Here is a 14,592-nt window from a genome sequence, read left to right as displayed (position 1 = left end):
TTCCATGAAATTTCCCTGGCATATATCGGATGGCCGCATCGTGGCGCTCCGATTCGAATCCGAATGGTGACAGGCCGCTATACGACGTCATTTGCAGCGTTTGCAGCGTTGCCTGCGCGTCCAGGTACATTGGAAACATAGTCAAGGAAGTGCCTTTTTATAACGGATAAAATCCCATTTACGCATATACCGGATATAAATCCCATATATGCGTAAAACTGACATTTTCCGGTATACGCATATAACGGATTTCGCTTATATCGGACAAAACCAGTGGGAACAATGGAATCCGATCTGGTCTGGTAGTCTGGTATTTCTTTGACATTTATGTGCTCAAATTGAAGTTTTATTTTCTCATAATACTTACAATTTTTCCTAATTTTCCCAATTTATTCTCATAACTTTGTGATTTATTATTTAATATTACAAAATTATGTAGTGAATTTTGTGTCGTGTATTTTTTTTTCATAAAAATGACACATTTTTACTTGTAAAATTATGATTTTTTTCTTTTCAAATCAGGACTTTTTGCTTAAATATTCTATATGTTATTTTACTGAATATTATTATTACTTTTACTATGTTATTACTATTCAATAATGTTATTTATTTTTTAACAACAACAATTATTACTCCAAATTGTCCATAGGTATGAATGTGAGTGTGAATGGTTGTTTGTCTATATGTGCCCTGTGATTGGCTGGCAACCAGTCCAGGGTGTACCCCGCCTCTCGCCCGAAAAGAAAGAATGAATGAATGAAAAAAAATAATAATAATAATAACAAAAAAAGGGCTGCATGGCGGTTGAGTGGTTAGCGCGCAGACCTCACAGCTAGGAGACCAGGGTTCAATTCCACCCTCGGGCATCTCTGTGTGGAGTTTGCGTGGGTTTTCTCCGGGTACTCCGGTTTCCTCCCACATTCCAAAAACATGCTAGGTTAATTAGCCACTCCAAATTGTCCATAGGTATGAATGTGAGTGTGAATGGTTGTTTGTCTATATGTGCCCTGGGATTGGCTGGCCACCAGTCCAGGGTGTACCCCGCCTCTCGCCCCAAGACAGCTGGGATAGGCTCCAGCACCCATGCGACCCTCGTGAGGATAAGCGATAGAAATTATTAATATTGGTAGCGGTACTAGTAGTAGTAGTAGTAGTATATTATTATTATTTCCTTGTGATAATATTAGTGATAACACTGGGGAACAATATTTTTTCAACTCTCTGTTGCATTGGATTTTTTAACTGATTCTGAATGATTTTTAGGTGCTGATTTCAAATCTGAAATTAGTTTTTCTCCATAAGCTCTAGTTTTCATGCAATTTGAGATAGATGAAATAGTCTAAATATATGAACTTACGTAACCCAAATCTATGCGTTTTGAGATTATATACATAGATTCCATTCCTGTTCCAGTTTTCAAAGGTTTGCCTTCATTAAACGATAAAGACATTGGACATGATACGAACGAGGAAGACAGTTGTGACAATGAATTGCCAGAAACTGAGTGGGAACAATCCAAGGAATGTTCTTCAGAGACTGAATCTCCCCCAGTCCCCAAGCCTCTTCACCAAACTGAACTGAATGACTTCTTTCGGGATTTAGGTCTTTCAAAGAAAGCAGCTGAGCTTTTGGCATCAAGATTACAAGGCAAAAATCTTGTTGATCACACTGTTAAAGTGTCATATTACAGAAAGCGCGACCAGCTTTTTGTGACCTTCTTTTCTGAAGACAGACAGTTTGTTTACTGCCATGATATCCCAGGTCTTCTCAAAGAACTGGGTGTTCCTCACTATGATCCAACTGAATGGCGGCTCTTTATAGACAGTTCTAAACGCAGTCTCAAGTGTGTTCTTTTGCATAATGGCAATGTTTACGGGGCAGTGCCTGTAGGTCATTCAGTTCATCTGCGGGAAGACTATGATGACATCAGAATGGTCATGGAATTCTTAAAATATTGTGAGCACAACTGGATCATTTGTGTAGACTTGAAAATGGTGAACTTCCTTCTTGGTCAACAGAAAGGTTTCACCAAGTTTCCATGTTTCCTCTTCATGTGGGACAGTCGAGCACGAGACAGACACTGGGTCCAGAAGGACTGGCCTGTTCGTGAAACCCTTGAAGCAGGCATGCCAAATATCACACATGACCCAATTGTTGACAGAGATAGGATCATCTTTCCTCCTCTGCACATCAAACTAGGTTTGATGAAACAATTTGTCAAGGCACTGGATACCGAAGGTGAATGTTTCCAACACATAATCAAAGCTATAACAGGGTTGTCGTTCGAGAAGATCAAAGCAGGTGTGTTTGATGGCCCACAGATTCGAACCCTCATTCGTGATGATCAGTTTGTTGCCAAGATGACCGCCTTGGAGAGGGCAGCATGGTTATCCTTTGTGGCAGTCGCTTAGAACTTCCTTGGAAACAACAAGGCAGAGAACTACAATGAACTTGTGAACAGAATGCTCCTCGCTTTTCGTGCTCTCAGGTGCAACATGAGCATCAAGCTCCATTTCTTGAACAGCCACCTTGACCAGTTCCCTGAAAACCTGGGGGCTGTGAGTGACGAACAAGGAGAGCGGTTCCACCAAGACCTAAAGATCATGGAAGAACGCTACCAAGGTCGCTGGGACAAAAGTATGATGGCCGACTACTGCTGGAGTATTAAACGAGATTGCCCAGATGAAGTGTACAAACGCAAAAGTTACAAACGCAAATTCCTGCCTGACTAAAATACTGTACTGACAGAAAGTGATAAGCGTTATTAGCTGTGATTGACCCTTATCTGAAGAACGTTGTAAATTATGCTTATTTCACGTTGCGATAAAGACTGTTTTCTGAGAAACGCTTCCAGAAAAACATATGGCACTTCTAACAATGGTGTACTTTAATCTAAAATCACATTTTAATGTTCTGTTTCTTTTGCCTTGTTAAATATACTGATTTGTGGCTGACATTGCAATATCCTATAATAATGCTCGATTTTTTTCTATTTTTAATAAAAATTAAAGATTGCATAAAATCTGTAGCTTGCAGAAAAAAACTAACTTCAGATTTGAACTCAGCACACTTAAATTGACTAAAAACAAGTCTTACTTTAAATGCAACATTTTGAGTGTTCCCCAGTGTAATCAGTGATTCAATTATTATTTTTTTTATTTATGCTAAAAATAATTATTAATTACCCACAATAAAGATACAATGATACAATAATAATCATAACAATAATCAAAAACATCGACACGCGGTGGATTGGATGACTTTAATTCAATCAACGGAATGCTGATGGAAAACCTCGGGTCAAAGCAAAACGTGAGCGAGAACTTAATCTTGATGGAAAACAGAGGCGGCCTGGAGCCTGGACAAAAGGCGGCGCTCCAGATGCGCTTATCTTTCCCATCAGATACAGAAGACACATGCTGGACTCAGACCTACGTCGGTCCTCTGATCCCGTCCCCCCGACCTTGACTTCTCCTTCTGTTTACCTTCCTCACAATTAGCATGTCTCGCTTCTTGGAACAGCACCGTCCCGACTAGATGTTGGTCCCTGACCTCATTTCAGAGACGACAGAAAAATCACACACACATATGGTCTCCAGGAATGACCTGCAGTGACTGAAAGCCTTAATTGGAAGCCAGTTTGAGAAGATGTGCTGATGTGTCGTTAACATATTAACGACAGGAATGAGCACACCAGGTCCTCATTCCAAACCTCTTCCCTCCAGCCGGGGTCACAACCTGAAAAATGAAAGGATCCAAGTTCACTACTTGGATCATTTGTACAGCAACATGTAGATAGCAACACATACGTAGATACGCTACTTTTGAGATATTTACTGAAAAAATGATTTTTAAAAATTAGTATGAGCTTTGCACTTTTTCAAATAAAACATTCTTTAATAATTTTTTTTTAATGACTTTACTCTCATACTATATAACAGGGGTCTCAAACTCAATTTACCTGGGGGGCCACTAGAGCTAGGGGTCTGGGTGAGACTGGGCCGCATCAGGTTTTCAAAAAAAAACACATTTATTAAAAACAGAAAAATATACAAACTTTTTCAGTGCTTTGGTTCCTATTTTCTACAATAAAAGCTCTGATAAAACATTCCACTCTTCTCAAATATCTTACTTTTTCTTAATTTTTCTGCACAAAATGAGATGAAAAATAAATAAACAAATCAAGAATAAAGAAAATCAATCAATCAGTAATGAATAAATATAATAATAATAATAAAAAGTTAAGAAAGCACATATAGTTGGTGGGTAGACAAATGATTTTTTTCATATTAAAATGAACAAAGCATTATTAGAGCCCTGTAGACATGACAAAACACGACTATAGTCACATTTATACTCTTTTTATTTACAACATATTGCGCAACTGCAGGGTCTTGAGACACATGCTAACTCGCAAACTAGAGAGCTAGCGACCTAAACGGTAGCCTTCAAGTTATTTCCTTTCAACTTAAATAGCCCAAAACTTACCACTTCCACACGGATAGGGAGGATAACTATTAACAGTTATTTAACCTTTAACATGAACATGAATCAAACGTAATCATTTTTTCTGGGTACATGATACCATACAGCATCCATATCATAACATTAAACTTTCATATCAAGGCGGGGGCCGCAAACTAGTGTCCTGCGGGCCATATTTGGCCCGCGGACCGCGTGTTTGAGACCCCTGCTGTATAACTTTTAAAAAATATTTTAAATATTTGTAAATAATTCAATTTGATGCTACTAAAATGATATTATTTTTCCTGAAATGACTTCATTCATTGAAAGTTTTTGTTTTTTTCCTCTTACAATACAACTGGGCTGCACGGCGGTCGAGTGGTTAGCGCGCAGACCTCACAGCTAGGAGACCAGGGTTCAATTCCACCCTCGGCCATCTCTGTGTGGAGTTTGCATGTTCTCCCCGTGCATGCGTGGGTTTTCTCCGGGTACTCCGGTTTCCTCCCACATTCCAAAAAAACATGCTAGGTTAATTAGCCACTCCAAATTGTCCATAGGTATGAATGTGAGTGTGAATGGTTGTTTGTCTATATGTGCCCTGTGATTGGCTGGCCACAAGTCCAGGGTGTACCCCGCCTCTCGACCGAAAAGAAAGAATGAATGAATGAAAAATAATAATAATAATAATAACAAAAATAGAGCTGCACGGCGGTTGAGTGGTTAGCGTGCAGACCTCACAGCTAGGAGACCAGGGTTCAATTCCACCCTTGGGCATCTCTGTGTGGAGTTTGCATGTTCTCCCTGTGGATTTTCTCCAGGTACTCCGGTTTCCTCCCACATTCCAAAAACATGCTAGGTTAATTAGCCACTCCAAATTGTCCATAGGTATGAATGTGAGTGTGAATGGTTGTTTGTCTATATGTGCCCTGTGATTGGCTGGCCACCAGTCCAGGGTGTACCCTGCCTCTCGCCTGAAGACAGCTGGGATAGGCTCCAGCACCCCCTGCAACCCTCGTGAGGATAAGTGGTAGAAAATGAATGAAGAAATGAGTTCTCCTCCTATTTTGTGTGGAAGTGGTAACTTTTTGGTTTCTTATTTTGTCTTTCCCCACCCTCTGCATCTTTGTGGAGTTTGCATGTTCTCCCCGTGCATGCGTGGGTTTTCTCCGGGTACTCCGGTTTCCTCCCACATTCCAAAAAAACATGCTAGGTTAATTAGCCACTCCAAATTGTCCATAGGTATGAATGTGAGTGTGAATGGTTGTTTGTCTATATGTGCCCTGTGATTGGCTGGCCACCAGTCCAGGGTGTACCCCTGTACATCCTGTCATTTTTCCTCAAGAACGCTGAGAGAAGTCAAATAGGTCAACAATAATCAGTCCAAAGTCAGCATGCTAAGAGCTAGCCACGGCGGCGATGCTTCCAAAACAACGTCAAGCATAATCAGTCCGTCAGGAGGCAGGAATGTAAACAGATCGCTGGGAGTTTAGATACACGCAAACTTCCCTCTGGACGGGTGACCCACCAGGGGGCAGGGGCCAGGGGGGCGCAGTCAGTAGTCTGCTGGTGAAATACTTGAAATACTTCACATGATGTCAATATCGGATACAAATACTGCAGTAGATTCCGTTTTATTGGCCGATTCTGGGATTTGGGTAACAAGAAAATCACAGTTCCGATATTTCTGGTTATGATAAAATATCATACAATTATTTAATTATATAGCTTATTTTTATTGTCAATGTTTTATGATTTTATTTGAATATTTCATCATTTAAATATAAAATAATCATAATACAATACATCTAAATAAAATATAATATTTTTTTTATTATTGTATATGAAGGACTGTAGTACCACTTCATTAATATTAATATTTTATTTTAATTTCAACTTCATGCTCTTCACATTTTTGGTCATTAGTGTAATTAAACTTTTAATTGAGGATGGAAGATGGAGGATGGAAGATGAAGGATAATTAAACTAGACTTTTTCCTCATTATATTCCAACTTTTTGATTTTAATTTTGATTTTAATATTTTTGTAAAATGTTTTTCTTGTTTTTCCCCAATTTTCTGTTTTTCCTGTTTTTCCCTCAATTTCTGCTGTTTTTGTAAAAAATTATTTAAACTTTCTTGTAAATCTCTATTGTATTTAATTCTTTGACTTTATTCTTATACATTTATGATTTTTTATATTCTGCTAATATAACTTTTCCCCCAAAACTTTATTTTCTTTTGTTTTTCAAAATCTTTATATGTAACAATATTTTGAGAAATTTCTCTTAAAATTGCGAGTTTTTTTGTCATTAGAATATTTTTTTTCTTAAGGTTTTGATCAGGACTCTAGTACGACTTCATTAATATTAATATTTTAATTTCAACTTTATGCTCTTCACATTTTTGGTCATTAGTGTAATTAAATTAAGACTTTTTTCTCATTATTTTCCAACTTTTTGATTTTAATATTTTGACTTCTTTCTCGTAAAATGTTTTTCTTGTTTTCCCCCAATTTCTGCCGTTTTTGTAAAAAAAATGTCAATGTTTTTCTCTATTTTATTTAATTCTTTGACTTTATTCTTTTTTCTTTATTCTTTCTTTTTCCACTTATTATAATATTACATCGCCTTTTCTTCTTGTTAGTATATAGCTTTATTATAGACAAATTATAGTTCCTTTTTCCATTTCTATTGTTTTTTTAATTTATTTTATTCATTTATTTTTCTAAAATTCATTTTAAAAAGTGTGTTTAATATTTATTAAATTTTACTGTATTTAAACTATTTCAACTTTCTTAATGTACATTTTTTAAATTTTAATTATGACTACATTCCCATAATATGTTGACTTTATTATCACAGCATTACATGGTCTTTTTTTGCAAACTAATTTTACAAAAATTTTAGTCGGGTTGGTTTTTCAGAATATTACGGAAAAAAAAATCATGAATATTTCAACTTTAAGCTACTAAAACAATATTATGGCATTATTGTTGTATTATTATGACTTTTTCCTTTGAGATTTTGTTAGATTTTTCTCTTTTTAACATTTTGATGGATTGAAGTGTTAAAGGGCAACACCCCCACCCCCTACCCCGTCTGTTTTGGTTAGAGTCGGACCTTCTGGAAGGAATGAATGACGCTAACCAAGGTTGCATGGCATTGTGTATTCGCATTCTACCTGCACCGACTAAAGCACTTTATTCCAGTCCAGCGCTTCCAAACTTTTTCTGGCCGGGAGCCCCCCAAAAATGCTGAGGGCAAACCAGCATCTCGTTAAGTCTTTGTAGCCAAATGGAGAGCTAGCTAGCTAGCTATTCTTTTCCGTCCGCTCTAATTTTTTTTTTCATGTTAATTGCTACAATAATAATATCACCGTAGATTTGATAATATATGTACAAGTTGGCGTTTTTTTAATTTTTTTTGTGATGGCTATAGCGTCAAAATTGGCATTTCCCATGACGTCCATTGTTAGCTACCTCATTATAACTCCTGTTATAACTGTTATAACTGTGTTCATGTTTCAGATAAGGATTGGGAATGATGGGCAAAAAAGTGCAGTTCCCCTTTAAGACATGGAGATGAAGATTGGTGGTCTTCTAAACACACAATGGTAAGTGTAAATTACTCTGGAGTTGCTTATGATTCAAATTTTATTTTTAATTTGGTTTATTAATGAGTGTAACGGGGTCATTATAGACTGTTTGAATGGAAAATGGCCACTCAGTAAATTGATCACTTCAAAGATCCATTTTTGTCTTAAACCTTCCTCTTTTCGACAAAAAAACAAACTTTCAATATGACTGGGATACTGTGAACATCCGGCAGCAACACAATGTTTTGGAATGACGACTGTTTTGATAAATAATGTACTGAACCGAAGTCCGCCATCTATGTCGAGGTCACCTCACTCGCTCTGCTGCACTGTTTCACTGCTCTGATTTCACCGTGTTAGCACGGCGCTAACGCTAATGGCTAATGGATTCCAGGAAATATTTGTTTAGGTTTGGTGGTTGAAGTTAGAGGAAGGAAAATATGGGACTGTTTAGTGAAGAGTATTTTCTGAGTTTTGTGACATCAACGTGGAACCTGGAATGTTGTTGATGCTGACCTATTCCGAGTTTTCCTCGGAATAGGTGTGTCCCATTACGTGCATTCCTAGGTGCCTGCTTTGGACTGTTGTTATATCTAAAGGAACACCACGTGTGTTCAAGTCTCGGGCATCATTCCAAAAGAATTCCTTGAAGGTCAAACAAAAGGCCTGCTGCGGTTTTCTCGGATTGGCCCCTGATGGAATCCAAGCCAGAAGCTCCGGCAGCGGTCCATTAATGAAGTGTCGTTCCTTGGCTTTGGAAAGGTTCAATGAACGCCGAGGAGGGTCGGGTTTCAGCTTTCTAAGGCGGATAGTCCGCCATAATATTATCTTCACAAGCAAGGAGCCAGTTTGACACGTTCAGATGAAGAGGCTTCATGTTGGAGGTACGCTCATTTTTAATCCTCTTTGGAGGTCCTCGTAGTCCTTGTAGAAGTTGGAGCAGCAGTTAAGTCTATGAGGGCTTGGCTCCGACATTTTGGATGAGAAACAGTTTGGTTGACAGCATTTTCCATCCTCCATCTTCCATCCTCCATCCTCCATCTTCCATCCTCCATCTTCCATCCTCCATCTTCCATCCTCCATTTTCCATCCTTCATTTTCCGTCCTCCATCTTCCATCCTTCATCTTCCATCCTTCATCTTCCATCCTTCATCCTTCATCTTCCACCCTCCATCTTCCATCCTCCATCCTCCATCTTCCATCCTCCATCTTCCATCCTCCATCCTTCATCTTCCATCCTCCATCTTCCATCCTCCATTTTCCATCCTTCATTTTCCGTCCTCCATCTTCCATCCTTCATCTTCCATCCTTCATCTTCCATCCTTCATCTTCCATCCTCCATCCTTCATCTTCCATCCTTCATCTTCCATCCTTCATCTTCCATCCTTCATCTTCCATCCTTCATCTTCCATCTTCCATCCTTCATCTTCCATCTTCCATCCTTCATCTTCCATCCTTCATCTTCCATCCTTCATCCTTCATCTTCCACCCTCCATCTTCCATCCTCCATCCTCCATCTTCCATCCTCCATCTTCCATCCTCCATCCTTCATCTTCCATCCTCCATCTTCCATCCTCCATCTTCCATCCTCCATCCTTCATCTTCCATCCTCCATCTTCCATCCTTCATCTTCCATCCTCCATCTTCCATCCTTCATCTTCCATCCTTCATCTTCCATCTTCCATCCTCCATCTTCCATCCTCCATCTTCCATCTTCCATCCTTCATCTTCCATCCTCCATCCTCCATCTTCCATCCTCCATCTTCCATCCTCCATCTTCCATCCTCCATCTTCCATCCTCCATCTTCCATCCTCCATCTTCCATCTTCCATCCTTCATCTTCCATCCTCCATCCTCCATCTTCCATCCTCCATCTTCCATCCTCCATCTTCCATCCTCCATCTTCCATCCTCCATTTTCCATCCTTCATCTTCCATCCTTCATCTTCCATCTTCCATCCTCCATCTTCCATCCTCCATCTTCCATCTTCCATCTTCCATCCTTCATCTTCCATCCTCCATCCTCCATCTTCCATCCTCCATCTTCCATCCTTCCATCCTTCATCTTCCATCCTTCATCTTCCATACTTCATCTTCAATCCTCCATCTTCCATCTTCCATCCTTCATCTTCCATCCTCCTTTTTCCATTTTCCATCCTCCATCTTCCATCCTCCATCCTCCATCCTCCATCTTCCATCCTCCATCCTCCATCCTCCATCTTCCATCCTCCATCCTCCATCTTCCATCCTTCATCTTTCATCCTCCATCTTCCATCCTCCATCTTCAATTCTCCATCTTCCATCCTCCATCTTCCATCCTCCATCTTCCATCCTCCATCTTCCATCCTCCATCCTCCATCTTCCATCCTCCATCCTCCATCTTCCATCCTCCATCTTCAATCCTCCATCTTCCATCCTTCATCTTCCATCTTCCATCCTCCATCCTCCATCTTCCATCTTCCATCCTCCATCTTCCATCCTCCATCTTCCATCCTCCATTCCTCCATCTTCATCCTCCACCCTCCATCTTCCATCCTCCATCCTCCATCTTCCATCTTCCATCTTCATCCTCCACCCTCCATCTTCCATCCTCCATCTTCCATCCTCCATCCTTCATCTTCCATCCTTCATCTTCCATCCTCCATCCTCCATCTTCCATCCTCCATCCTCCATCTTCCATCCTCCATCCTTCATCTTCCATCCTCCATCTTCCATCCTCCATCATCCATCCTCCATCTTCCATCTTCCATCCTCCATCTTCCATCCTCCATCTTCCATCCTCCATCTTCCATCCTTCATCTTCCATCCTCCATCTTCCATCCTTCCATCCTCCATCTTCCATCCTCCATCTTCCATCCTCCATCTTCCATCCTTCCATCCTTCATCTTCCATCCTTCATCTTCCATACTTCATCTTCAATCCTCCATCTTCCATCTTCCATCCTTCATCTTCCATCCTCCTTTTTCCATTTTCCATCCTCCATCTTCCATCCTTCATCTTCCATCCTTCATCTTCCATCCTCCATCCTCCATCTTCCAGCCTCCATCCTCCATCCTCCATCTTCCATCCTCCATCCTCCATCTTCCATCCTCCATCCTCCATCCTCCATCTTCCATCCTTCATCTTCCATACTTCATCTTCAATCCTCCATCTTCCATCTTCCATCCTTCATCTTCCATCCTCCTTTTTCCATTTTCCATCCTCCATCTTCCATCCTTCATCTTCCATCCTCCATCTTCCATCCTCCATCTTCCATCCTTCATCTTCCATCCTCCATCTTCCATCCTTCCATCCTCCATCTTCCATCCTCCATCTTCCATCCTCCATCTTCCATCCTTCCATCCTTCATCTTCCATCCTTCATCTTCCATACTTCATCTTCAATCCTCCATCTTCCATCTTCCATCCTTCATCTTCCATCCTCCTTTTTCCATTTTCCATCCTCCATCTTCCATCCTTCATCTTCCATCCTTCATCTTCCATCCTCCATCCTCCATCTTCCAGCCTCCATCCTCCATCCTCCATCTTCCATCCTCCATCTTCCATCCTCCATCCTCCATCTTCCATCCTCCATCCTCCATCCTCCATCTTCCATCCTTCATCTTCCATACTTCATCTTCAATCCTCCATCTTCCATCTTCCATCCTTCATCTTCCATCCTTCATCTTCCATCTTCCATCCTCCATCCTCCATCTTCCAGCCTCCATCCTCCATCCTCCATCCTCCATCCTCCATCTTCCATCCTCCATCCTCCATCTTCCATCCTCCATCTTCCATCTTCCATCCTCCATCTTCCATCCTTCATCTTCCATCCTCCATCTTCCATCCTCCATCCTCCATCTTCCATCCTCCATCTTCCATCCTCCATTTTCCATCCTTCATTTTCCGTCCTCCATCTTCCATCCTTCATCTTCCATCCTCCATCTTCCATCCTCCATCTTCCATCCTCCATCTTCCATCCTCCATCTTCCATCCTTCCATCCTTCATCTTCCATCCTTCATCTTCCATACTTCATCTTCAATCCTCCATCTTCCATCCTTCATCTTCCATCCTCCTTTTTCCATTTTCCATCCTCCATCTTCCATCCTTCATCTTCCATCCTTCATCTTCCATCCTCCATCCTCTATCCTCCATCTTCCATCTTCCATTCTCCTTCTTCCATCCTTCATCTTCCATCCTCCATCTTCCATCCTCCATCCTCCATCCTCCATCCTCCATCCTCCATCTTCCATCCTCCATCCTCCATCTTCCATCCTCCATCCTCCATCTTCCATCCTTCATCTTTCATCCTCCATCTTCCATCCTCCATCTTCCATCCTCCATCCTCCATCTTCCATCCTTCATCTTCCATCCTCCATCCTCCATCTTCCATCCTTCATCTTCCATCTTCCATCCTCCATCCTCCACCCTCTATCCTCCATCCTCCATCTTCCATCCTCCATCTTCCATCCTTCATCTTCCATCCTCCATCCTCCATCTTCCATCCTCCATCTTCCATCCTCCATCTTCCATCCTTCATCTTCCATCCTCCATCCTCCATCTTCCATCCTTCATCTTCCATCTTCCATCCTCCATCCTCCACCCTCTATCCTCCATCCTCCATCCTCCATCTTCCATCCTCCATCTTCCATCCTCCATCTTCCATCCTTCATCTTCCATCCTCCATCCTCCATCTTCCATCCTTCATCTTCCATCCTCCATCTTCCATCCTCCATCCTCCATCCTCCATCCTCCATCCTCTATCCTCTATCCTCCATCCTCCCTCCTTGTCCCTGGTGCTGCCATCATCCAATCCAGACACGTCAGGCCAACGTGTTCCAAGCAGGAGGTTAGACAGCAAGGTCTTCCTTCCATGGCTGGAATTGAATTTGCCGTCTTCTCGTCTGCTCGTGTGTCATCAATGAATGTGCTCCCTTCAGTCTTCCATGACTCAAGCGGGGGTGGGGGGGGGGGGGTCCATGACTTTATTCTCTGTTTTCCATAGGTTCACACACGCAAGTTATTTTTATTTTCATTGTTTCATTGAAGTCAATTCTTCTTTATTTACATTGTTTTACACCTTTTTTAGTCATTTTGATTTTTTTATGTTTTTACATTCATACAAGTCCATTTTTCTCACTTTAAGTAATTTTTTATTATTTAATTTTTCTTTATTTGTATTATTTTAGTATTTTATTGGTAGTCATTTTTATTTTTCGTTATTAATGTCATTACTTTTTAATAATGTATTATTTTTTACATTTTTATTCATCATTTTTTGTTTATTTTCTCATTGTTTTTTCTCACATTTTTATTTGTATTTATTTTATGATTATTTTTTTTTACTTTATTCAAGTTGTATATTTTTTACACTTTGATTGAAGTTATTTTTCAGTTCTTTACATTCCTTTTTTTTATTATTTTGACTTTTATTCAAGTAGTTTTCACGTATTTTTTTATTATTTTGTACACATATTGAGATAATTTTAGTGTATTTTTTAACTTATTTTGTACAGTTTAAATCATTTTCATTTTTCCTTATTTATTGTACATTTTTATTGTATTTCAGTCCTTTTTTATTTTAAATTTATTTTTAATTATTACTATGTATTTAATCATGTAAATTATTTTTTCCAGATTACGCCATTTATGCTTTGTTTTTATTGATTTATGTCTTCATTGAAGTCAAACCCAGGAAATGCATTAATTGGGTCAAGTGATTAATAGTCATTTTGGAAATGATGAGGCATAAACACGATGCACATAGCAAGATGAAATATGAACCATCAGATATTTCGCTTTTTCCTGCGCCGTACATCCACATGCCAAAATATTGACTAAAATATTGTGAGAAATCATTTGTATACTAATACATATTTTAATGTCAGTTTTGGCTTGAGTTGAGTTTACATGACTTCCTGTTAGATTTTTTTTTTTTTAACGATGAATTCCTGAATTGTGAATTGTGTTGGGGGGGTGGGGGGGGTTGTTTTGATTTGAGCATCATCCCAGCACTTTTGGCTATGAATAGTGAAATATGAAATATGAAATTATATATTATAATATGATATCCCCCCCCCCCCCCCCCCCCCCGCTCTTCCTGCATTGTGTGCACTCGTTTTTAAGACGCCTGGGATTAACAAATAATAATTTCTCCCCTCGAAAAAACTCAAATTTAGAAGCATCAATGCAGGTAGGATTGATTGAGTGCCCTGAAACGACAACGATCTAGAGCAGAGGTCTCAAACATGCGGCCCGCGGGCCAAATGTGGCCCGCAGGACACTAGTTTGGGGCCCCCGCCTTGATATGAAAGTTTAATGTTAGTGCGTCCCCCGCAAAAGTTTGATACGGATGCTGTATGGTATCATGTACCCAGAAAAAATGATTACGTTTGATTCATGTTCATGTTAAAGGTTAAATAACTGTTAATAGTTATCCTCCCTATCCGTGTGGAAGTGGTAAGTTTTTGGCTATTTAAGTTGAAAGGAAATAACTCAAAGGCTATCGTTTAGGTCGCTAGCTCTCTAGTTTGCGAGTTAGCATGTGTCTCAAGACC

The sequence above is a fragment of the Doryrhamphus excisus genome, chromosome 18 (assembly GCF_030265055.1).
Source record: "Doryrhamphus excisus isolate RoL2022-K1 chromosome 18, RoL_Dexc_1.0, whole genome shotgun sequence".
NCBI lineage: Eukaryota > Metazoa > Chordata > Actinopteri > Syngnathiformes > Syngnathidae > Doryrhamphus > Doryrhamphus excisus.
The sequence above is the reverse complement of the archived record's forward strand: the minus strand, read 5'-3'. Positions refer to the sequence as shown.